General features: G+C 30.5%; 1 protein-coding gene and 2 non-coding genes across 4 annotated transcripts in view; all 3 read left to right on the top strand.

The window, feature by feature from the left end:
- Positions 1-27476, top strand: part of LOC148312713 (uncharacterized) — a 163463-nt gene that overhangs the window by 94166 nt on the left and 41821 nt on the right. The window lies entirely within an intron of this gene.
- Positions 5915-6053, top strand: LOC148312715 (U4 spliceosomal RNA). Its single transcript, XR_015838949.1, has one exon. It is a non-coding gene; the product is annotated as a U4 spliceosomal RNA (small nuclear RNA).
- On the top strand, positions 10812-10950 carry LOC148312714 (U4 spliceosomal RNA). Its single transcript, XR_015838951.1, has one exon. It is a non-coding gene; the product is annotated as a U4 spliceosomal RNA (small nuclear RNA).

The raw sequence follows: 27476 nt of genomic DNA, 5'->3' as shown, positions 1-27476 counted from the left end.
TCCAAAAATTTGCTCACATTTCGCATAAAACAAAGGTAATATGTTAAATATGTTACCAAAATATGGTAATTATGCACCTCTGAAATTTCTTAATTTGGTAGTTGTACCTTGAATAGGAAAAGTTTGCGGAACACTGTCCTAAAACATGCCCACCGATCATTCTAACTCCTTGTTTAGATTAGTTTAGTTTAGGTTAGGTTAGGTTATATTATAAAATAACTTTATTATATTTTTTCCACGTGTATTTTATTTAATCAGTGATAAGATTCGGTGGTTAGGTTATTTCAAATACATTCAAGTATTAAAAATACTTGATTTCGACAAGTTATCTCCTAATTCAGTCTTTCCATCCCTAGAAAACGTACAATAGAATCTCGACGCACAATATTGTGGCAAGTGTTTTTACTAGGGGGATGAAATTGAATTTCCTCCTCTGTCACTCTTCGCAAGACAGCCCTTATAAAACGAACCCCCTTAGCCTGTTAACGACGTCACGTTCATAACCCATCATTATTAAGTACGCAAATGTGAGGGTGACATCTTTTACGTCGAAGAACCGTAAATAATAAAAAATAAGTATTTAAAACTACACAATACAAAAGGAAACTTAGTCTTGCGAAACACTGAGTGATAAAAAAATCGTTTGAAATCGTTATCAACACAGATCTATTTTAAAAATTAAACACTTGTATTTCATCAATTATTGAGTTTTATTTCATTTCACACAACTAGTTTTGAAAACTACAGTTGTTTTCATCGACAGGTACTCACAAAAACTAATGAACAATAAATAATACAGGTATATTATAGTCGTACAGGAGAAAGTGACCAACTAAAAATACGTAAAATCTTCAGGATGGCCATTTAAGTCACTTTTGCTTGGCAAGAAAATAAACATCAATGCAATTAGTCATTTTTAACAAGTCAATATATTGTTCTTCCAAATTTAAAATCGCTTTGGGATTTTTACAGGGCAATATTGAGCTAGTAAGATATCAAATAGTCAATAATCATGTTTTTGTAATAAATGCACTTTCTCCTGTATGACTACGATATGTAGAGGTGGGTGGGGTAATAACCAGAGGGGGGGTTTTAGGGGAGGGACTTGGTTTAATGGTATCATAGACAATAATGGTAAAGAATTTTGGAATGCATACTATTAATTTATGTTTAATCAATATTTAAAAAATATTTGTTTCTAACTTTAATAAATTGTTTATGACTTGCCCTTCGTATGTAACTGAGCTAATAATATGTAATATAATGGTATAATTTGAGCGTGTGTGAGTCAAATGAGTGGTTAGTTTACATGATTTAATTTGCGAATTCTGTAAAAGAATCATTGGTGACTCCACGACGATGTTTTTTATTCTAAATTTTAGATTTCTCGATATTAATCAATTTATTAATTTATTACATTTTGAATGTGTCCAAATATTGTAGATAAAGAATCTGGTAAAATTATAATACAAAATAATAAAATTTAAAGGACATTTTCTGGCGTTTCTCGTGTATGTGATAATAATGCAGGATTCGGACCTCACATACAAGTATAAAAGTTTCTGCTCAATAAAAAAGCTTCTTCATCTCACCAATAGATGTCTATAGTGACGATTCTAGTGAATCAAGTACAATGTTTGGAAATTGGATCATACAAATATATATATATATATATATATATATATATATATATATATATATATATATATATATATATATATATATATATATATATATATATATATATATATATATATATATATATATATATATATATATATATTCACCTATGTTTAGACACCTTTGTTTAATATGTAACATAAATAAGCCAACTTACACATACACAGCATAACAAGGCAATGAAACCCTTACCTCGTATCTAGTAGGCGTTGTCGAGTGATCTGTCGTCCTGAGTTGCCACTAGAGCCACGAGCGAGGGCTGTATCCGCAATCACGTGTCCTATTATGCCCTCCCGAGGGTCGAAGCGCGAGATGGGTTTTCTGTCCATATTTAGTTTTTACGCTAACACGTTGGCCGCACGGTAATAAAGTCACAAAGCTGATTACAGGAAAATATTGTGTGAAAACGAAATATTGCAGTGGCGTGGACGAGAATACCAAATAAATCGTCTTTTATACATTTCAATAAGGTTTTGATATTTAAAAAAAAACTAATTTTAATTATAGGTGTCGCTGAAGATGTAGCACACGGAACGTATTTTTAATTGATGTATAAATACAGCTTTTAAATACTAATAGGTAAAGTATTCAGGACTAGAATCAGATAAAATATGAAAGTTTCTGGGCTGGAATGCGATATTATTTATCTATTAAGAAAACAATTGTGTTTAAAAGAAGAGATAATATAATTTACAAAATTTTGAGTGTGTCCAAATACCTGTTCACAAAATCTGGACTATCTCCAATTACAGGAGTTATTTTCATATTATTTTTTGACATCTCATCAAAGATGAAGAAGAATATGGAAGTTTGGGCATTAACGGGGCTGACGACCGTCATAGGCTGGTTTAAGTGATCACTTTACACACGTGTAACATTGACCAATTCTACTCATTATTGACAACCACAATACCCAAATTCTTGGAAATTCTATAAATATAAACCAATAATGAAAAATTATTTTTGAATCACTAGAACTTCACTAGAGACATCTATTGGTGAGATGAAAAGATAATATAATTAGTTACATGCCCAAAATTGCTCTTTTGACTCTTTACTCTCCAGCCGTCAGTAATTTATCCTACCAAAGTTGATAATTGATTATTTAAACAAACATATTTAAAGCCCTTCTCACAAAAGCATATTCTAAATTCGATAACCCATCGTTTTCTGGGGGTTTATGTTTCAAATAAATATTTTTAAATGTATCGTGTTTTATAATTCGCGCAGGGCTAGAATAAAATGATCTGTTTAGGGCTAAAATCAAGTTTTGTGTAGATACGACCGTAACTAAACACCTTCTTTGCATCAAATTAACCAGCAGCTACAAACCTCACACACCCTTATGGCAAATGAAAGTATTCAAAAAACGATTACTGGAAAAATATTGAAAAAATTAGTTTTGGCGACATTTTTTTAATAGGCACGTTGTCCATTGTGTACGCAGTCCCTTTGTTTAAAAAATGTACGCAAAAAATAACAAAATGGATATAATGCGAATGAAATAAATCAACTTTAAAGAAATTATACCAAGTATTTCTGGGCACGTATTCCGTAAATGATTACGAATTGTAACCATACGTGACCGTCGCGTTACTTCATACTACACTGGGATGTTTTGTGAATTTACGAGTTACATATGAATAAAAAAAATCAAATGGGGTTCCATTTACAGCCTGTTGGAATTTTGTACGGAGATTTAACTTAGTTGCTCCAGGTCAGGGGTTCTAAAAGTGTGCTCCGCGGAGCCTTAGGGTTCCGCAAGGCCTCCTTCGAGGGCTCCTTGATAGCCCCATGGAAGCTCTGACCTTTCTTCCCCTGTAGGTACTATATTTTTTCATTACTAGTCGTAATATGGATATGCTGACCTTCCTTGCAAGCTTATAATTGTCTGAATGCTGTTCTATTTTTAAAGCTCTGACATTGATATGACACTACGGAAATTAACTTAAACAGAAAACATTCAACCATCTCTCTATCCAATTCATTTTGTGCAGTTATGTTTAGATAAATTAAATTGACCGGATATCAAACGAAGCTTTTCTCTGATGGATTCACAAATATCGGGAGCGTTTGAAATCTCAGCATTTAGCCAAATGGTTATGTAATGAGAAATTCAATTTTAATACTAAAAGCATAATCAAAGTGAAGGCAAAAAAGAGGACAGAAGTCACGTTTAACTAATATTTACTGGAAGTTCCAGGTTCGATTCCCAGGCGTGTGACGTCAAATAAATAGAAGTAAAGTTTTCACATTAATGTTAATTCTATATTACCCTAGACTAGTACCTGAAGCGGAGGGTTGATCACCTTTCCTTCATGTGTTAACGATCACGATAACACTTTATTTATATGATGCCGTGCCCTATGCACCATCGGGTGCGGAGATATAGATGTATATATATATATATATATATATATATATATATATATATATATATATATATATATATATATATATATATATATATATATATATATATATATATATATATATATATATATATATATATATATATATATATATATATATATATATATATATATATATATATATATATTTAAACGTTAAATATTCAAGAGGGCCATTTAAGTCACTTTTGCTTGGAAAGAAAATGAACATCAATGCATTTTGTCATTTTGAACAAGTCATTATAAAGGGCAATATAAAGCTAGTAAGATATCAAATAGTCAACGAACACGTTTTTGCAAAAAATGCACTTGGTCACTTTCTCCTGTATGACTACGATATATTTATACATATATGTTTATACTTCTAAACATATATATATATATATATATATATATATATATATATATATATATATATATATATATATATATATATATATATATATATATATATATATATATATATATATATATATATATATTATTTTTATAGTAAACTAGTGAAAAGCTCCCCTCGACTGTAGGGTACAAAATATACAATAGCATGACTAAAATACACACCATGTTTTTCTTACCGCTTACTTTATGTGATTACTTTCTTGCATTACCATGGGTTGATTACTGCGGTATCTTAGAATCCCACATTTCCCTCCGAGAAAAGTATTAAAAAATCGCAGCCTTTGTTACAAACATGTTTTGTAATGTCTTATGTACACAGACTGTACGAACGAGCTTAAAAGGTTTCACTTCAAAATTAGAAAAAGCAAAATACTAGAGCGCCAAAGATTCCGATGTGAATTTCAGACAAAAAAGTGAAAAATAGAATATAAAAAAACTATTAAGCTACTTCCACATCCCATTACACAATCTTTTCTTTCTACATAACTTTGTATTTGAATACAATATTCGCTTCTTCCACATTCATGCATCTCCTCGTGCATTCTCGCAGACTCCTGAAGTGACCACGCTCAAGTATTTGATATATATTCTGCTCTTATTTTTAATTTCCATAATATTCATAAAACAGGTATCACAATATATTTCAAGAAATTGTAGTGTTAACTGAAAAATACCAGTAATTAAAATAAAACGATTTCTAGTGGAATTTTTACAAAAAACGTCAAATAATCAAAAAATTCTCGATCTTTTCAAATTTTAATTATTACATATTTATGAACAAAATTAAATTATAATAATTCATCATACAAAAAGCATCGAAACACGTTTCACAATAGATTTCGTAGTATTTACCAAGTATTTTTGAACTAATTGTTAATTACTTAGTAAAATTTCAATAAATAAATATGTAGATATTGCCACAAAGTATGGTAGTGCCGAATCTATTCATGGAGAAATTCTCTTACGCGGTATTAGTTCGCAGCTCTAACTCTAGATGGCGCCACAATCGTTCCCAATGCGCTTAAAGTGTACTTATAATATAAAAAATGGTTAAAAAAATATTATTTAATTTTATTAAGTTCATAAAATGTTTATGTTCATAAATGTGCTGTGAAAAACATTTAAGATTTTTTTTTATAATCTATATACTTTTTAATCATAGTGGTATTTACCAAGTTTTTTTTCGAATCATATGTAATTTTAATAAAATAAATGATTAACTTTCAAAACCATAAAATAATTGGTAATTATGGAATAAAATTTAATTTAAACATAAATAATGACTGCCGAATCTATTCATGGGGAACTCTCTTACGCAGTATTAGTCCTCAGCGCTAACTCTAGATGGCGCCACAAGCGTTCCCAATGCGCTCATGAAAGCACTAAGGTCAGCTATAAGTAGTCCGTCTTCCGACGAGTTGGTTAACTTTGCGCAGTGGCGATATCGTAACCAATGAGGTTCATCCGAGGTGCGATTATTGCTAGTTGAAAACTTTACCAATACCCCGCCTTGTGGACGTGAAATACCGTCCGCTATGGCAATTTTTGAAAGCCTGTAATGGGCTACTTGGAGAATATCTGACGGATGGGAGATTAGCGGTTAACTGGAAAGCCACTTCAGTTATTTCAAGTCCTGATTTGGATGTCTTACGATGGAAAAAATGTGAAAGTCTAGGTATTTACAGGCTTATGATCTGTCATAGCTTGGCTAAGTGATCACTTGTAACTTTCACCAAAGCCAGACGTGCTGCGTACATTTTTAAAAAAATATTAATAAAATTATTTTTTTACGATATTTCTCTTCTAACCCTTATCCGCACCCCTATTGTGCATAGGGTACTGCATCGTATAGAAGCAGTGTTATCTTGATCGTTAAATAAACGAAGGAAAGGTGATCAGCCTTCCACTTCAGGTATCAGTCCAGGGTCATATTAAATAAATTTTAGACTGAAAAATCAATAATATTTATTTCGACCCTCTTGGGAACCGAACCCGGCATCTCCCGCATGGTAGCCTAGCGCGCTAACCACAACACTATGGAGGCGGACAAAATTTACGTACAATGTTTAAATACAATATTTATTAAAACTAATTTTTATATTTGCTTTACTCGTCACCTTTCAATTTTTTTTTTCATAACCATATATTTATTTATAAGAGAAACTAATTTTTACAATATTCAAACGGTGTTTAAAGAAAAAAAATCAATGACGCTAAATATAACCTTGGTTTAAAGAAAATTAAGTTGTGGGTTATCAATTATCCTGCCATAACAATTTCACAAAAATACGACCTCAAAAGAGTACGCAAAGCTCATTACAAACCACATTTGATGTTTACATGATTCGGAGATGAAAAAAATAATTGCTTTTTCTTGACATTAATTGTTCTTTCAAAGTCTTTGATAATACACGTAATAAAGAAATAAAAATAGAATCATTGGGTCTATTTTTAAGCGTATTTGACCTACTTAAACGCGTTTATTTATAACTAGCTATATCCGGCCACGCATGGTTGTGGCTCAGTCATATTAAAAAGAAAAAAATAACAATGAAAATCTTTAAAATCTATCAAACTACAATGCAATCGAAAACAATAATAAGTGACAGCAGCTGTCAAGAGGCATGCTGTCTACCATGGGAATTTTTAGTATTGCGTGTGTTGTTGTACATAACGTACAACAGATGGCGCTTCCATTGAAAAAATGTGGGGGGGGAAAGGTGTTATGAAATTAATTTACATGTCCCTGGTAAAACCACCGGTCCAGGTTGATAAGTGTAATATAAATACCCAGATGTCCATATTCTTCTTCATCTTTGTTGAAATGTCAAATTACTTAAGTTTTTGACTTTGGTCGTTTTTTTATTTAGTAAAGTTTTTCAGAAAAATTTCAATACCCATTGTGCCACCCTGTATTATCAATGCCGCTCTTAAGCTCACATCCCTATAATGTTTTAGGGCCACATTATAATATTTAAAAAACATAGATTTCAATATAATTAACCTCAACTGTACTGTGGATATTTGGTTATACTCTGTTGACTAATGAGTTTGCCGACCGCTGCTCCAGTGGAAGAATGAACTATGAAAAGGTGTCTTTTTACTTATTCCGATGACTGCAGAGCGCTTCAAGGGGTGAACTCAGGATATAAGAAAAATATTATTAAATAAACATCACGTCAGATCAATCGAATTAAAAAATGACTTTTACTTTGAAATAATTTAGTATTTACTCTTTAGAATAATATAATGATTGAAATACAAAAAAGACCACTTTTTTGAGTTTTTTAATGTAAAAACGACTTTCGAGAAGTACCTACTGATAATCTCATAAACAAATGAAAATACAAACAATTTAAGTATTTTCACCTGTTTATTGTTATTTCTTATTAAAACCTTTATCTGCACCCGATGGTGCATAGGACACTGCATCACAAAATCGCAGTGTTATCTTGATCGTTCACACATGAAGGAAAGGTAATCAGCCCACCGCTTCAGGTACCAATCCAGGATAATATTAAATAAATATGAAAGTGAAAAATTACTTACATTCATTTTAACCCCTCCCCCCAGGGAATCGAGCCCGGGACCTTATATATGTATATATATATATATATATATATATATATATATATATATATATATATATATATATATATATATATATATATATATATATATATATATATATATATATATATATGATATAATCATTATATCATATATATATATATATATGATATAATGATATATATATATATATATATATATATATATATATATCATTGGCGTGCCTAGGGTTTACCAGTAAGGCAAGCCCATTATTTTTCACATTCGTGAATACATGATGTACCTATAATATCTTCACCTCAATCATTTCCAGTATAGTAAGCACTCAGAAAGTATAATTAATATAAACAATGTATTGTAATCATTGTAAAAATATGCATACATGTTACTTTTGTAAGGTATAGTCATCACCTTTAAATAAAGAAAATGTTCACTGTAATAAAATATCTTCCTCAGATATCAACCATAACCATAATGGCATGCATAGTGTTTAATAATCATATAAGCGCGCGATAATTTAAAAACAGTCATACATTAATTATGTGTTTTTAATCATTTGGTCAAGATTTAGTCATTTTTATTTGGAGTTGTTAGGCAAGCCGGGCTTTTGGGCTTCTAGGGAAGTACCGCCACTGATATATATATATATATATATATATATATATATATATATATATATATATATATATATATATATATATATGCTTATTTCTTATATATAATATGCATATTTTTGGATAATTCGGCCCTGTGTAAATAATGAATAGTGCAAGAAAAGAATGGCTATACCCTGCGGCTTCACAGGCTGGGTTTCATATCCATTCCCCCAACTCTGCCGTTGGTTTCTACAAGTACCTTCATTAACCCTTTGCTCGACTTAAAAATGTATTTGAGAAAAAATATTCACATCAGTATTTTCTTCATAGAGATTTTTCTAACGACTGTGAAAAGTCAGATTTGTTGGTTGGACACGTTGTTCTCAAAGTGTGCTCCGCAGATCCCTAGGGTTCCACATGGTTTTGCCAAGATTTTTTAAAAAACTTAAATTAAAATTGGTTAAATATAACCACAAAGTGAAACAGTTTTTATTAATACCCAGAGGAATCAGTATTGTTATTTTGTGTTATTTTATATACCGTAGAATGGGACTACTTGAACTTTGATGTGTTACTTGAGCCCAGTACAAAAAAATCTCTATTTGGTCTACCATAATGAACGTATCGACATGATTCATTGTTTTCCTGACGATCGATACCTCGATCTAAATATTTTTTTGTACTGGGCTCAAGTAACACATCAATGTTCAAGCAGCCTCGTTCTAAGGTACAATTGTAGAATCAGTAGTACTTATATAATTTACTTTTTTTTAAAAAGAGAAATATTCGTGTTTTTATTATTTACACAAACATTTAAATTCCACACTACTTCTGTGAGCCTAAGCGGCTCATTATTAGAAATAGGTATCAAATTGTAGTAGAGTGGGTTCGAACCGAGAAACTTTGACTTAAAAGTCCACGACACTAACCACAGGACCACAGCTCGACAATAAATGATGTGATTTTCATTTAATGATAAAAAAAAACATTTTTTGGTTATTTTAAAGCCCTGTAAAATATAATGTAACATTTAAAAGAGTTTCAAAGGGGTTCTGTCACCAAAAAAGTTTTAAAACCGCTGGGTTAATTATATTAATATTGGTTACTTTTACATAGTATTTTCGTAAATATTCTTGGTCTAAGTACCTACCGCCTCCGTGGTGTAATGATCAATACGCTCATCTACCGTTCTGGAGGTCCCGAGTTCGATTCCCAGTGGGGGTTAAATAAATATAAGTGTTTTTTCACTATAATATTTATTCAATATTACCCTGGACTGGTACCTGAAGTGGAGGGCTGATCACTTTTCCTTCATGTGTTAACGACCAAGATAACACTGCGTTCATATAATGCAGTGCCTTAAGCACCATTGGGGCGCGGATAAGAGTTTTAAACAATAAAATAAAAGTACCTACAATATTCCATGTGTAAAAATAATTAAACAGATCTTAAAATCATATTTTTAGTCAATAAATGTAGCTCTGTACCCTATATGCATGTCAATTAAAAACAACACTTTCCATAATATTAATATAAATTTAAATAAAATCAGTTTAAATGTAATATTGTAATTATACACATTTTTATGTAATTATTTACGATATTATAATTTTTGTCTGAATGATATAACTAATTCTATTAAAGTGTAATACCACCGTTAAGGTATTATTTTTATTTCAGTGTAAATTTCTGGGAATTTTCTTAGTAAGGAATTTTCTCTCATAAGCTCCAAAAATCCCTGATTTTTAATCCGTTAATATTTATCGTAAGAAAATATAAAAGCTCCTTTTTTTATATTTGATTCATTATTATGTCAAATCCGGATTGTACAGATTTCAAACTGGGTCTTATATAATGTATTTTTATAATCTATATACTTTTTAATCATAGTGGTATTTACCAAGTAATTTTTTCGAATTATATGTTTTTAATAAAATTAATTACATATAAACTTTCAAAATCATAAAATAACTGGTAATTAATGAGTAAAATATCAATTAAACATAAATAATGACTGCCGAATCTATTCAAGGAGAATTCTTTTACGCGGTATTAGCTCTCAGCGTTAACTCTAGATGGCGCCACAAGCGTTCCCAATGCACTCATGAAAGCACTAAGGTCAGCTATAAGTAGTCCACCTTCCGACGATTTATTTAACTTTGCGCAGTGGCGATATCGTAACCAATGAGGTCTATCCGAGGTGCGATTATTGCTAGTTGAAAACTTTACCAATACCCCGCCTTGTGGACGTGAAATACCGTCCGCTATGGCAATTTTTGAAAGCCTGTAATGGGCTACTTGATGAAAAATGGACGGTTGAAGATTAGTGTTTGACTGGAAAACCGCGCAAACGGTTTCTATCATACTATTCTTAACATCTTAACAAAGTCTGAGTATTTAAAGGGCTTATGAAACAGGTCATTAGCCCTGTAAATATTCCATATTCTTATTCAGGCTGTCACAGGCTGGTTAGTAAACACTTGTAACGCGTGTAACATTCACCATTTTACCCAAAGCATAAAAAATTCTCGAATTTTTAATCAGTAAATATTTAACCTAGTAAAATTTTTAGCTTTTTTATAATCGATACATCATTCTATCAAATCCATAGATTTCAAGCTGGGGCTGACATAATTAATGACTTGTACTTCTATATACGTTTCGATAAAGTGTGTTTATTGTGATTTGTGTGCTTTGCTATCAGGTGCTTTCATGTGTTATGTGAGAGTAATTTTTTAAAGCATGTGTGAGGATGTAGATTATCACTTACATTATTATACATATACATCCTTACACATTTCGCTCACTGCTTTCAACAACGTCATATATATAAAAAAACTTGATTTTTCAGGAGATCGTTTTGAAAGTTTAAAAATATAATAAAATGTATTAAAAATAAATATCAAGCCTCTTATTGAACTTTTTACAGTGCAAAAAATATTTTTATGTAAACCTGAATGTATTTTCTCCATATGAAAAATATTTAGTATATTGAGTATTTCAAAGTTTTAGAATTAGTGAATAAACCCTGAGGATGACAGGGTTCTTATCGAAACCGGTTGGAAAAAGTGTACCAATAAAAAGTGGTTAAAACAAAGTAGTTTTATTTTGTAAACTTTATAAAATATGCCACAAAGTATCTGCGAAAAACATTCAAGAAATGATATTTTATTCAGGCTAAAAGCTTTAAATAAGAGAGATTATTCAAACAGAGATTTTAGAGTTCATATCTTTTGCCAGTATATCCACGACATGTACTCCTTTACATGTGTAGGGATGCATTGTTTCTCAAAATAATTTGAAACAGGATACGTGAAAACAATATAATCATTCCCGATCATTTTCGCTGGATTCAATTTAGCAGAGATGTTTTTTGCACTCTCCACCCCCATTCCCTTGCTCGGTTTATTCAAATGAGGGTGTGCTTTCTGAAAGGCAGACCTCGATAGCACCCTTCTCGCATGATTTCCGTATCGAATTTAGATAAAATAACGCAATAACCTTCGAATATTTGAAATCAATGGGGTGAAATATGTAACGGCTCTATCTTTAATCATATGCCATAAAAGATGACGGTAAGTGCGTGTGTTTTGGAATAACAAAAGAGGAGAATAAGGATGAGAGATGTGACGAACGTTTTAAACTGAACAGATCGACACAATGAACCATTCGAATCGTGGAGTCATCAATCTTCAAGATAAATCAATTGGTTGCTATCAAACAACTTAAAATATCATGTAGGTACAAAAATAATTACGATTTAAATTTTATATATTGTAAAAATGTGGTTATATACTAATATTACTCAAAATTTTAAAAAGTAAAAATGACTAACCACAAAGTAAATGTTTTAAATATTAATAATATTGAGGATATGTAAAAATTCACTTTGTAGAATAATACGATGTATTATTTTTAAAATGAAACACATGTATAATATTATATAGGTGTTACAAAATATGATTACAAAAACGATTGTTGTCTTCGAAACTTGTGTGTAATGAAATAAAACTCAATAAGTGATATTATAGATGTGTTTAATTTTAAAAATAATCAACAAGTCATTCCACAATGTTAATGACTAATTAATAAATAAAACACTTGCATGTAATAAACCACTTTTTTGAGTTTATTAACATAAACTCGTCTGGTTTTGAGAACTACAGATATTCTCAAAGATTTTATATTATTGAAACTGGTCATATTTACATGAATAACTAAAAAAACGGAATTTCTCAGTGTGTTTTATTTTATATCAAAATAGTCATTATTTCACACAGTAAATGTACGTATCAAAAGTTTTCGATGTAGTTTTTTTATGTATTCTTTTTAGACTGTAAATTGGATCTTTTTTAGAATACATGTATTTTTAATTATATATTATTTTTCTTTTTTTGTACAATAACTCCTTCCTTATAATATCTCTTCAAAAAACATATATTTGTTTCGAAGAAAAACATTGTTTTTCAATATAAAAACGGTATTTTAAGCAGAAAATTTAATAACTTTAAATGTTACCTGGATTTAAAGGAAAATAAGTTGCGGGGTATCGATAATAATAAAGAAATGGAATTACATCAAAATATAGTACAGTGGTGATAATACATTAATATATTAATATAATTATAAAAAATATAATATATTTTAATAACAATAATAATAAAAAATAATAAATATAAATAATATAATATATTAATATAATATTTTTAAGGAAGTTATAGGGTTTCTCTTATCCACACACGTAAACTTTTAAGAAACGTCTGAGACATTACTATCTATCATTAGAATCCTAACTGTCCATCAAACCTCCTCCATTAGTTTTCTATCCCTCTACCTCCTTCCCTAAACTCTCTTTTGCCTTGAAAATTCCTCATAATCATCAATTTCTAAATTATGTTGTTTTTAAATGTTCAAGTACTATCTACCCTCTGATTGCAAACACCTATACATGATATCAAACGTTTTGACCAATATCACTAGTCTGCTTTTGGTGTTTTAAAAGATACTACTTTTTAGCAATATGCCCCCCAATGAACTTATTTATTTTCTGTACATGAAGTTTAAATAAATAAATAAACAAGTCTTTTTTACAACATTTTGAGTGTGTCCAAATACTTGTTCACAAAGTCTTGATTATCTTCAATTACAGATTCAATTACAGAAGTCTGGGCATTTACAATCGTAAATGCCCAGACTTCCATATTCTTCTTCATCTTTGATGAGATGTCAAAAAAAAAATAGTATGAAAATAGGTCCTTCCCTAAAGCCAAAAGTAACAAAAATATATTTTCGTTGTCTAAACCTACGCCTTAAAAAAAGTCTGCGTACTCAATAAAAACCTCCCCTTGCTAGTATAATGACCAAAAGAATCCCTCGCAGTAGCGCTGCAAGTAGCGCCTACTAACGGACGTAACACGGCCAACATAATGTCGCGAAATAGCGCGCTAATAAAGCGGTAAGTACCGTTAATGACCGCACATTAAAACGCTGTTGTCTCACCGAACCGTTAAGATGTTAATGTCCCAGACTTTTTCAGAAACGACCGGATTTACGCCGTGACAGCGACCTTTTATAATGGTTAATAGGTCAGGCTTCTGAAAGTGTTTTGATGCGGTTGTATTTTTTATCAATTTATTATATTACATTTTTTTATCTCAACATAGATGAAGAAGAAAATGGACGTGTGGGCATTTACAAAACCAGCCTATGGCCTGTCATAGGCGGGTTTTATTTATCACTTTGTACGAGTATAACATTCACCATTCTACCATCCATTCAACATTCACCATCTATAACTACATTTTTTTGTATTTTTTGACAACTCATATAAAGAAGAATATTGAAGTCTGGGCATTCACATAACCAGCCGATGACGTGTCATATGCTGGTTTTATTGATCACTTTGTACATTCACCATTCTATTCACGATTGACAAATACATTTTTTACATTTTTTTACATCTCATAGATGAAGAAGATTATTGAAGTCTGGGCATTTACAGAGTTCATGAAACAGGTCATAAGCCCTGTAAATTACTCAGATCTCCATATTCTTTTTCATATATTTTGAGATATCAATATGAAAAAATAATTCCTAAGTCTTTAAAACACAGATTTGTGAACAAAGATTTAAACACACTCGTAATATTCTGTCAAATCCTGTCCGATTTAAATACACGAAAAAAATAATTCAAAGAAAAAATATATTATGTCATGTATAAACAATTAGCATTGAGTGTAAGTCCCTCTCCAAGCACAAGCGCTTAGTTGCTTTTTTTATTGGAACAGCGTAACTAGTATTAATATATGTATAAAGTGAAAAGAGTCTAGCAAATTAATTAAATTATAATATTTTGGATTACTAAATTAAAAAAATTAATTAAAATTAAAATAATAATAAATAATAAAACCCTAATCCGCACCCCAATGGTGCATAGGGCACTGTGTCATATAAACGCAGTGTTATCTTGATCGTTTACACATGAAGGAAAGGTGATCAGCCCTCCGCTTCAGGTACCAGTCCATGGTAATATTGAATAAATATTACAGTGAAAAAATCACTTTTATTTATTTTACCCCCCTTGGGAATCGAACCCAGGACCTCCAGAACGGTAGCCGAGCGTGCTGACCATTACACTACGGAGGCGGACGAAAATAATATTAAATAAAAAATATTTTCCACCCTCAACGGAGAACATGGATTGTAAAATTTTATTATTTGTATGACATGACATTAAACTCGTGTTATTTTTACAAATGAACAAAAATGTTCGTGCTTAAATCTAGATTGATAAGCAAAATTGTTTTCGGGAACATATTTGTTTCATGAAAATCATTTTTCGGCATTAATGGTGTGTCTAATGACGAGCAGATAACAACATATTACACTGTCCAATTGTTTTTTAAATCAAGTAAAATGCCGTCATATATTTTGTTGTAATAACAGCCGGACAGTGTCTGGATTCAATACTATATATGTAATAAAATAACTAGGTACCTACCTATACATTTTATTAAGTACCTACATAAAGTATAAATCTACCACCAGATGTCGCATGCGTCGCACTGAATAAAACAAAAGACATCAGATAGAAAAAAATATAATATTCTGAACTGTCAGAATCAGATAGACAGATAGAAAAATATTATAAAGATAAATTAAGAATAAACTTTAATTTTAAACTTTAATTACAAAGCAACAAATTGTTTATTTTATTATTAAACACCCACTTTACATATTATTTACACCCAATTTACGAAGAAAAATATTACCACGTTATATATATACAAAATGCAAAACCTTGGCAATGATTTCGCGGACCAAATTGATATCTGAAATTTATCACTTCCTAACTATAAAGCAATAATAATTCAAATATTTTATATTAATGAAAAAAAACGTTATTTTTTATATGTTCATCCTTGTTTATTTAAGTACTTTTCGAACCAATAATATAGGTACTTAAAAAGGGAAAACTTATTTTTATAACATATCATAAAGTATATATGTAATACATATATTCTGTTCAAATTAGCTACGGGCGCTAATAAAGAAAAAAAAAATTTTTTCCGATAGCAATATACTTTTAAAACATTTTATATAACCACAATAATTTTTTCTAGGGGTTTCCTGGTATGTAAAATAATTTGGGATGAATGTTTTATAAACATTTCATGAAGATCTTTGCTAAAAAAGAACTCTATCAAAGATGGTGCCGAGAACTCGCATGTGAATAAACGTGTCAATTAAAGGATATATGTACGAAATTTGTGTAGTATGGTTGTCAATCTTGGGTAGAGTGTAATTTTACACGAATATAAAGTGATCAACTAAACCAGCCTGTGTAGGATCGCAATAAATAATATTCTTCATCTATATCTAGGTTTCAATACAAATCGTTTACATTACATATGATGAAAACAATCCGTGCAATTTTATTAAAATTTGAATTATTTTGCATACTATAAGACGCCTGAAAATATTATTTTAAAATTTTATTTAAATAATGTTTCTACAGTTATTTTATTCTGTCCGATTCCGTAGTGTTATGGTCAGCACGCTCAGCTTTTATACTTGAGGTTCCGGATTCGATTCCCAGGGTGGGTCAAAAATATAAGTGTTTTTTTTTCACTCTAATATTTGTTTAATATTACCGTGGGATAGTACTTGAAGCGAAGGGCTAATCACCTTTCCTTTCACGATCAAGATAAAACTGCGTTTATATGATATTCACCTTCGGGTGCGGATAAGGGTTTAAATAAATGAATATTTTATTTACAATATTTTGAGCGTGCCAAAATTTTCGTTAAAAAATCTGAATTATGTAAATCATTGAGAAATATTTTTTTCGCTTCAAACAGTAAATAAAATATTCAGTATGTACGTTACAAAACCGCAGGTTTAATTACATACTTCCCTTATAAAAAATATGTTTAGATTGTTTTCAGCTATTTCCCGACTATATGCTTTTAAAAATAAATATCAAAAGTCAAAGGAAACTGTCAGGAACAGAAAATATATTTCGTTTAAAAAAAATTACATTCTCGTATCGTTTTTACAAAAAAACAAAACATTTAGCATTAAAAATACGAAGGGTTTTACTTATTTAAATCCAAAAATAAAACATTTGCATAAAACCACATTTTAAGTTTATTGATTTAAACACAATTGTTACAGTTCTTTTTTAAAGGAATAACCTGCAAAGCCTCTATCAGAAGCTTTTCTGCAGGCAGGATAGTAAGGATAGGGAAGGTAAATGCAAAAAATACATCATAAATACCCGGACCAATTGAAAATGAATCTTTCTTGAATTTATTTAGCACTTGGCGGGAATCGAGCCCGCGACGCCAGTTTCGCAGTCGAGCGTCTACCCAACTCGCCACGGCACCTGTCACAACAAACTAACTGTCATAATAAAGTTTTACATTAATAAACTCAAAAATTGATACTATACAAGTGTTTAATTTTTGTATTCCTCAAAATTAATGCCAAATCCATAAATAATAATGGATTTTAAAAGATTTAATACAAAAAATTTAACAGTAAATCGGTAAAACAAATTTATGCGGCGAATGTTAGCGGGAAAAGAAGCAGAGAAAGACCGAGAAATACGTGGCACGATCAGGTATGCCAAATACTTGAATGTGGTCAGGTTAGGAGTCGTAACAATCGGCGGGTATGTATGAGGAGATGCATGAACGTGGAAGAGGCGAAGAATGTTTGCAAGGACAGAGTGGTGTGGCGCTCTATTCTCTCTGCCTACCCCTTCGGGGAAGCGGCGTGATGGTTAGTTAGTTAGTTAGTTAAAATTTAACCATATGCGTTACAGTTTTCAACAACGTCATATATTTAAAAAAACTTGATTTTTCAAGAGATCATTTTTAAAGTTTAAAAATATAAGGTTTTTTCTCCTTTAACAACATATTTTCTTCAAAATGCAAAAACAACACTTTCTGCCCTGTAGCGGGTAAATATTATGTTTAAAATATGCCACTTTTGCTGGGATATACTTAGTACATTTTCTGGGATTTCCGAAAACACGCACAACTGAAAATTGTCGATTTTTGATAAATGACGTTGTTGAACGGAGTGAGCGATATATGATAATATGTGACGCGTTTCGTCTTATTAAGACATTTTCAAACACTCAAACTGGTTTGTCTAGTAATCATTACCAATAATAAAATAATCCCCATAAATTTACTCTTATTAGCATTTGTTAGGGTAATCGCATTTCTAAGTTACATTAACCTTTTATGGTTTTAAGGAAAAAAAGTGATTCAATCAATGCCTTGAATGTTTAATTGAGTGTTAATAACTATTAGTTGTTTAAACAACTAATAGTTATTAACACAGTTTAGTTCCTAACTGGGACAATTCTCCTACCGCTCCATCATAAGCGAGTAATAAAAATACTTATTTAAAAACAAAACCATATCAAGAGTTTGTGATATATTTCAGTTTTTTTTATTATTTAATAGTGAGAAATATTAGTGTTAAAATCATAATAATAATATTAAAACCCTTATCCGCACCGCAATGGTGCATAGGGCACTGCGTCATATAAACGCAGTGTTATCTTGATCGTTTACACATGAAGGAAAGGTGATCAGCCCTCCGCTTCAGGTACGAGTCCAGGGTAATATTGAATAAATATGACAGTGAAAAAAATCACTTATATTTATTTTACCCCCCTTGGGAATCGAACCCGGGACCTCCAAAACGGTAGCCGAGCGTGCTGACCATTACACTACGGAGGCGGACAATTATAAAATAATGTCCAATTAAAAATATCTCTGGATCTAGAAAATCTACGTTAATATAAAAATAAAGAAATAAATATATACCAATAAAAAAGACTTATTTGTTAAATGTGTGATATATAAACCATCATGTAAATAATAAAAATTCCCTTTTCAATATTAAAACTGTCAATATCTAATTTTTGCAAACTGTTGCTTTTTTATTTTTTTAATAAAGAAGAATATTTGTGTTTTTATTATTTACACAAATATTTTTATTTCATACTCTTTCTGTGAGCCTAAGCGGCTTATTATTAGAAATAGGTATCAAATTGTGGTAGAGTAGATTCGAACTGAGAAACTCTGACTTAAGAGTCCGCGACACTAACCACGGGACCACAACCCGACACTTAATAATGTTATAATGGTAATTTTTCGTCATTCATTTGATAATTTGGTATAAAATTTACAAGAAAATGTATTATTGAGATAAATATATTATTTTTAAAACGTAATGTTTTGTGAAAGCGGAAAGGTTAAGTATGTACGTTTGCATAAGATGTTGGGTGTGTAAAAATCCTTGTTCACAAATCTGGGTTTCTTAACATAGGAGTCATTTATCAATACAATAATCAAAATACCAATATTTAAAATATTGGTATTTTTTTAAGCATATAGCCGGTCATACATTCATTGTATTCCAGATTTTTTAAAATTATATATAATTATTTTTGTAAACTTTAAGTAGGTATATTATTAGATTAAAACCAATATTTTTAGCTTTACCACTTTATTTTTATTTGACCAGCGACCGGGTTTCGTCGTTACCGACATCATCAGACCGGTCGCTGGTCAAATAAAAATAAAGTAGAAAAGCTAAAAATAATGGTTTTAATCTAATAATATATTAAAATGCAATTCCATCACGAAGTGTCAGTGGATTATATAAATCTATTATAAACTTTAAGTATTCAAAGAAGGTTCTAACTTATAAAGGATTCGTTTTGAAAAAATAACTTTTTCTAAGTAACTAACGATCGCAGTTTTGTAGCGGAATAGTGCCGTTTACGACTAAAAATAACTAAACTATTTCAATACTAAGTCGATCTAACATGCGTGCACCACGCATACTGCACACAATGCACGCGAATATATCACTTGTTGCTGTAACAGCACTAATCCTCGCTCTCGGAACGACTGAAAGCGGCACTAATTGTTAAAATGCACTTGCATAGAAAATAGCTTGTCAATAATTGGTCGTTTAAATTTAATTAAGTCCATTTATTGACACCGCTTTTAAATAATTGGCAGAAATGCGGATAAGGATGTAACACGAAGATTGAACGCGGAAAATATTGTATTGTAAATGTTGGAGATTGCAAATAAAGAATAAATCCTTTCTTGAATGTTTTTCGCAGATACTTTGTGGTACATTTTATAAACTTTATAAAATAAAACAACTTTGTTTTAACCACTTTTTATTGGTACACTTTTTCCCACCGGTTTCTACAAGAACCTAGTCATTATCAGGGTTTATGTACTAGTTCTAAAACATTGAAATACTCATAGTAAGGTAATAGTTAATTACCCTTCCCTTACGATACCAAAAATGCACACCATACACTATATGAATAAAGAACCAATAAACTATTCACTAGTTAAAACATTTATATACGTGTGTGTGTGTGTGTTTCCTCTTCGGAAGACTCAAGGATTGTCATCTAAGAGGAACGATGCAAAAATGTTTACACCTTCACGAAACTTTAGAACGTTTTCTGGAGAGATGTATCCTCCCAATGTAAATTTATCCTTAGACACCCAACTAGAGAGAAACTCATTTGATGTTAGGTGACAGCAAATACGGATACAAAGAACAGAGAATGAGGTTCAGGAAAATGTACACATCGTCTGTCCAAGTTCCTTCGACCGCGTCTCTAGGACATCTCTAAGGATAGTAACATGTGAAGATGACCGAAAAAAAAATTTCAGAACCTAAAATCTGGTGGTGTCAAACGTCTACGTAATTTGAGGACATGTATGTCTAGATGTATGGATGTGAAGGAAGCTAGGAGTATGTCAGGACAGAAGATTGTGGCCTTCCATCCTCTCTGTCTACCCCTGCGGGGAAACGGCGTGATGGTAGTAGTAGTTACATTTAAATCATCACGTTGTTCCATAAAGTTAATACCATATAAATCAATATTCTTAAAATATTATCGCAGTTCGTATTTGTCCTCCGTGTCTTTCAGACTTGCCTGCCAAAATATTTCCTTCACAAAAAAAATAACTCCTATAATTGAAGGTTATCCAGATTTGTGAACAAGTATTTGGACACGTACAAAAAGTTGAAAATAAATTAACTGGTCAAATAATAAGCTATAAAATGATAAAAATGAAAATGATATTTTCTGGCATCTCACATGTATGTGATTATAATCTCGGATTCGTACTTCACATACTAATAAAAGAGTTTCTGCTCAATAAAAACGTTATTTTCATCTCTTCAATAGATGTCTTAAGCGAAATTCTAGTGAATCTAGAACAATGTTTCGAAATTGGATCATATATCGCTCACTCCTTTCAAGAACGTCATAAATCAAAAATCGTAAATTTTCAGTTGTGCATGTTTTCGGAATGCCCAGAAAATGTACTATATTCCAGCAAAAGAGGCATATTTTTAATCTAATATTTACCCGCTACAGGGCAGAAAGAGTTGTTTTTGCATGTTGAAAAAAAATATATTATTTAATTTTTTTTTTTAATTATGCTAAATATTTTTCAAATGGAGAAAAAACCTTCAGGTTTTACCTTAAAAGATCTGTTGCACAGTAAAAAGTTCAATAAGTGGCTTGATATTTATTTTTCAAATATTGTATTATATTTTTAAACATTAAAAACGATCTTCTGAAAAATCAAGTTTTTTTATATATGACGTTCTTGAAAGGAGTGAGCGATATATGTAGTGTGGTTGTCAATCATGGATAGATTTGGTGAATGTTATACGTGTGTAAAGTGATTACTCAAACCAGTCTATGACGGTCGTAAGCCCCGTAAATGCCCATATCCTTCTTCATCTGTGTTGAGATGTCAAATAATAATAAGTATTTGCTTGAACTAATACATTCGCCGGTATATGTATTTATAAAGCCAGCACGTTGAAGTAAATGTGTGCTTGGCTCGATTTCAATTTTCAGATGTGTCCACGTGAATGATAGCGACAATTTAAACTTTCTAAACTAAGACGTTTTATAAAAACATACGTCTAATAAAACAATACCCGGAACATTAAATCAACGTCGAGTTACATTTCTATTTCGTCTCTCGAAATAGTTTGCCGCTATTTTAGTCTGTATTCATATTATTCAATTGCAACCACGTTTTGCAACGTGTGACGTCTTCACGATTCCATATTATTTATCTTATCAGTCACTAGAAAAAATATCATTTATTGATTTGGCAGTCACTTTGTGGTATTATTTAACCATTTTTAATTTAAGTTTTACTTGGTAAATATCACAATTTCGATGCATTCTGCATCATTTTCAAACAACGTATGATAATGCGGAATGCATCGAAACACGTGTCATAATAGATCATAAGAAAAAGTGGTAATTATCAAGTAAAACTTAAATTTCAATTGAATATAACAATGTTTTGAGTATGTCCAAATAGTTGAGTTTCTGCTTAATAAAAAGCTTCTTTCATCTCACTATAGATGTCTAGTGAATTCAAACAATATGTTTCTCAATATTTTTTTACATGTCAAAAAATTATTTAAAAAATAACTCCCAACTGGAGATAATCCGGATTTGTGAACAAGTAATTAGACAAACACAAAATGTTGTACTTTTTTATGTTATTTATTGTTTCGTCATTCACTTTATGGTAAGAAATTATTAAATTGAAAGGTGTGTTGAGATGTAGACATGTAGAACGAATGAGTGAGGAAAGAACAGTAAAACAAATTTATGAGGCGAATGTTAGCGGGAAAAGAAGCAGAGGAAGACCGAAAAAAACATGGCACGATCAGGTATGCCAAATACTTGAAAGTGGTCAGGAGTCGTAACAATCGGCGGGTATGTATAAGGAGATGCATGAACGTGGAAGAGGCGAAGAATGTTTGCAAGGACAGAGTGGTGTGGCGCTCTATTCTCTCTGCCTACCCCTGCGGGGAAGCGGCGTGATGGTTAGTTAGTTTAATTATTAAATTGTAAATAAAACACTTATTTTTTACCACTTGAGTATTGTATTTCATTTTTACGACTAGTTTTGGGAGTTACTGATACTTCCATTTACGGGTTCCAATATAAACTTATGATTGAAAATTTATGATGAAATATAGTATTTTTCATGCGTCGACCGCATTCTGTCATCTATCATCCTTCTTTTGCATACTCCATGCTTTGCTTTCCAAACATTATGTTCAACATAAGAACTATGTTGTGCACCGAATGATTACTTAACTAACTAACTAACCATCACGCCGCTTCCCCGCAGGGGTAGGCAGAGAGAATAGAGCGCCACACCACTCTGTCCTTGCAAACATTCTTCGCCTCTTCCGCGTTCATGCATCTCCTCATACATACCCGCCGATTGTTACGACTCCTAACCTGACCACTTTCAAGTATTTGGCATACCTGATCGTGCCATGTTTTTCTCGGTCTTCCACTGCTTCTTTTCCCGCTAACATTCGCCTCATAAATATGTTTTACCGTTCTTTCCTCACTCATTCGTTCTACATGTCGTGCCATGTTTTCTCGGTCTATGATTACTTTGTCCGCCTCTGTAGTGTAATGGTCAGTACGCTCGGCTACCGTTCTGGAGGTCCCGGGTTCGATTCCCAGGGGGGTCAAATAAATATAAGTGATTTTTTCACTGTAATATTTATTCAATATTACCCTTGACTGGTACCTGAAGCGGAGGGCTGATCACCTTTCCTTCGTGTGTAAACGATCAAGATAACACTGTGTTCATATGAAGCAGTGCCCTATGCACCATTGGGGTGCGGATAAGGGTTTTATTATTATTATTATTATGATAACTTTACTTACAAAAACATTTTTTGGGTAGTAAAATTTTACGTGGGCTAGTCATTTAAATCGAACGATTTACAGAATCTACTACTAAAACCAAAAGACAAAGAAAATCATTTTATTAATATTTCAGAAGTGTTTATTAGGCGATAAAAGGAAAAGCCTTAAATAATTAAATATTGAATTCGTCATGAAAGGGCTTTTCAAATATTCCCGATTCGAGAACAATAAAACGTTAAAACTTATGATAAATATTAATTAAATTTCTATTAAAGATCTCTGTATCTAAAGAACTCAAATCTAGAAGAGAGATTGTTCTCAAAGTCATCCAATTACAACAATAAATAAGCTTTTAATTAAGTATTCCGTATCCAAATATCGCGAAATAAAAGCGTCTCCTTGTCTTATCTCTAGTATTGTGTAGGTATTATTATTTTAAGATACGAAATTTGTGAAAATTTCCAACCATCATTCATCCCTTCCCTCACTTTTTGCCATGATTTATCCTCCTATTGAAATTAGATAAGATTATTCAGTACTTAATCCTGTGTTTTATGATAATTTCTTAAAATAAGGGCGTTTTGATTTAGTTTAATTAATAGCTTCAGATTCGTATGACAATTAATCGTATTTTATTATTTCAACCGTTTGACCTATATATAAGAATGGCCTTACCATCCTTCATAACTCAATTGATGTTTAAATAATTTATTTTTTCTCTTAACAATTTTTAGAAATGATTCATTGTTTTTTTCTAACACTTTCTCGTCAACGTCCATAAAACAAACAAAAAAACTAAAATTTCCTTGCAAGAAAGATCTGTCAGGAAGCTTACTTCTATATCAGATCTGGGAATGAAGTGGGCAACTTTTAAAAACCCTCATTTGATCCTAATGGTGCACAGGACACTGAATCATATCAACACAGTACTGTAACAAAACATTTTAGTCTGTATTTTTACCTGTTGATGAGAACATGTGTCGGGTTGTGGTCCCGTGATTAGTGTCGCGGACTCTCGAGTCAGAGTTTCTCGGTTCGAATCCACTCTACCATAATATTTCTAATAATAAGCCGCTTAGGCTTAACATAAAAGTTTTCAATGTCTTTAATTTAATCTGGAATTCCCGTGTTCGATTCCAAGGGGGGCGGGTGAAAATAAATACATACCAGTGATTTTCTCTCCAATATTTATTCAATATGTAAGTAACAATCAATAAAAATAACAATGCATCAATATAATGCAGTACCCTACGCACCATTGGCTACGGATAAGGGTAAAGAGAAGATGTTTTAATAATCACCTGTCGATGAAAACAGCTGAATTTTCGAGATTAGATGTGTGCTTTGAAATAAAACTTAATAAGAGGTATTATACAAGTGTAAATAATATCCACGCGCGATTGATTTTAGTGCTCAAAGAAACGTGAAAAATAGCAAAAGTTACAACGTAACAATGTACATTGCACATGTAACATTTAACGTACGTTTCACAATTCAATTTGGCGTTCACTGAATGGCGGAAGAGCGGCGGGAATTGGAAATGCGTTTTAGATTGGCTAGTAAATTGGTCATGTCGATGTTTAATTATTCCATGAATAATGGAGGCAGACAGACCCTGAAAACAAAATGTACTGGATCGATAATTGATTTAAAAAAAGAAAAATAATACGAAATGCACTACTGAGTTCTTTTTTTAGATGGGAATTACATTTATCATTTACCTTGCTTCTTTTGTACAAGGTTTATAGATCATTTAGTGGATTTTTATTCTATATATATATTTATATATATATACATATATATATATATATATATATATATATATATATATATATATATATATATATATATATATATATAAGTATATATATATATATATATATATATATATATATATATATATATATATATATATATATATATATATATATATATATATATATATATATATATATATATATATATATTTATATAAATATATATATATATATTTATATAAATATATATATATATTTATATATATATATATATATATATATATATATATATATATATATATATATATATATATATATATATATATATATATATATATATATATATATGTATATATATATATATATATATATATATATATATATATATATATATATATATATATATATATATATATGTATATTTATATATATACAATAAATATATATATATATATATATATATATATATATATATATATATATATATATATATATATATATATATATATATATATATATATAGAAATTTCAATATGCCCTTATATTTTTGTTTTGTCTTATTGACCATGACACAAAGGGCTACGTCACAAAATCACAATCCTATTGTTTTTTTTTTAGACATCTTTTGTAGCCTTTTAAGTACGCAAACTAGTTACCAAAGCCAATATTTGAGGACATGGAATTTAATTTACTCTGTGAATTTATGGTCCAACTTTCCTCCTTCCTGTTCGTACCCCCACCCCTTCTGTGATTTGTGACTTTTGTTATGACATCCCTGTATTCGTTCTCTGGCTTATAATTTTGATTAACCCTTAATTCCACAAGTGCTTTATTCCGCATCATAAAACCGCGCTAATTTCCTTGTTTTCCTTTCATTTCGTCCTTAAATTATTAACGAATTCATTTGTAATTTTCAATAAAATATAAACCAATTTTTAATATCTTTGTGGCATGATTTTTAAGATTTACCCCTTCCTGATAACTTTCATAATCCACACCCAATTATGGAAAGGGTAGTTCTTAAAATTAATGTATTATTGATTACGGCTAAAACTAAAAAAAAAGAAAATCAGTTATTATCGTATTTTTTTTTGTTTACTGATTTTTTTCGATTATTTCAAACTACTCACTTTTTAATTGTATTCATTTATTTTTATACTCGTAGATAAATATATGTTTATTATATTATAGAGTTTATGACACTCTTGCATTTTATAGTAGGCCTTTATTTTTAAGACTTTTTTATTGATATTAAGAACTTTAAACATATATTTTAATATTTATTCGTTAAATAAAAAATACTTAACGTTTTTACAAAACCCTTTTTTGTTTCAATTTTATTATATTATTACAAAGATTATTTCATGTGCAAACTCAAATATCTCGAAACCTCTTTTTTCAATTGCATCATTCTTGTTTACTAAGCTGTATTTTAGTTCCAAGTAAACAAAGTTTAAAATAAGCTTTGAAAACAACAAGCGACTTTACTAAATGATGAAAATCTGATAAAATATAGAAAAAGTTATCTACATTTTAACAAACTTTTTGTGGTCAGAATTGTGGTCATAACAATACAGTTTTAATGAGTAAATTTTCGTGAGAAATCAGTTCATGAATGCTTTAAAATTTTAACAATTAACACGACATAACTAAATATTTATCATTTACATCAATATTAATCTAAATCAAAATATAAAAATTTATATCGAACTGATAAAAACCCAGTTGCATCGCCATATAATAGAATCTAAGTCATTAAAATTTTAGAAAAGAGAAAAAAATATAAATT

This window comes from Brachycentrus maculatus, unplaced genomic scaffold (genome assembly GCF_059751285.1).
Source record: "Brachycentrus maculatus isolate JH-2025_06_01 unplaced genomic scaffold, ASM5975128v1 h1tg000035l, whole genome shotgun sequence".
In the NCBI taxonomy this organism is placed as follows: Eukaryota; Metazoa; Arthropoda; class Insecta; order Trichoptera; family Brachycentridae; genus Brachycentrus; species Brachycentrus maculatus.
Note: the sequence above shows the minus strand (reverse complement) of the source record. Positions and strands in the feature narration are given on the sequence as shown.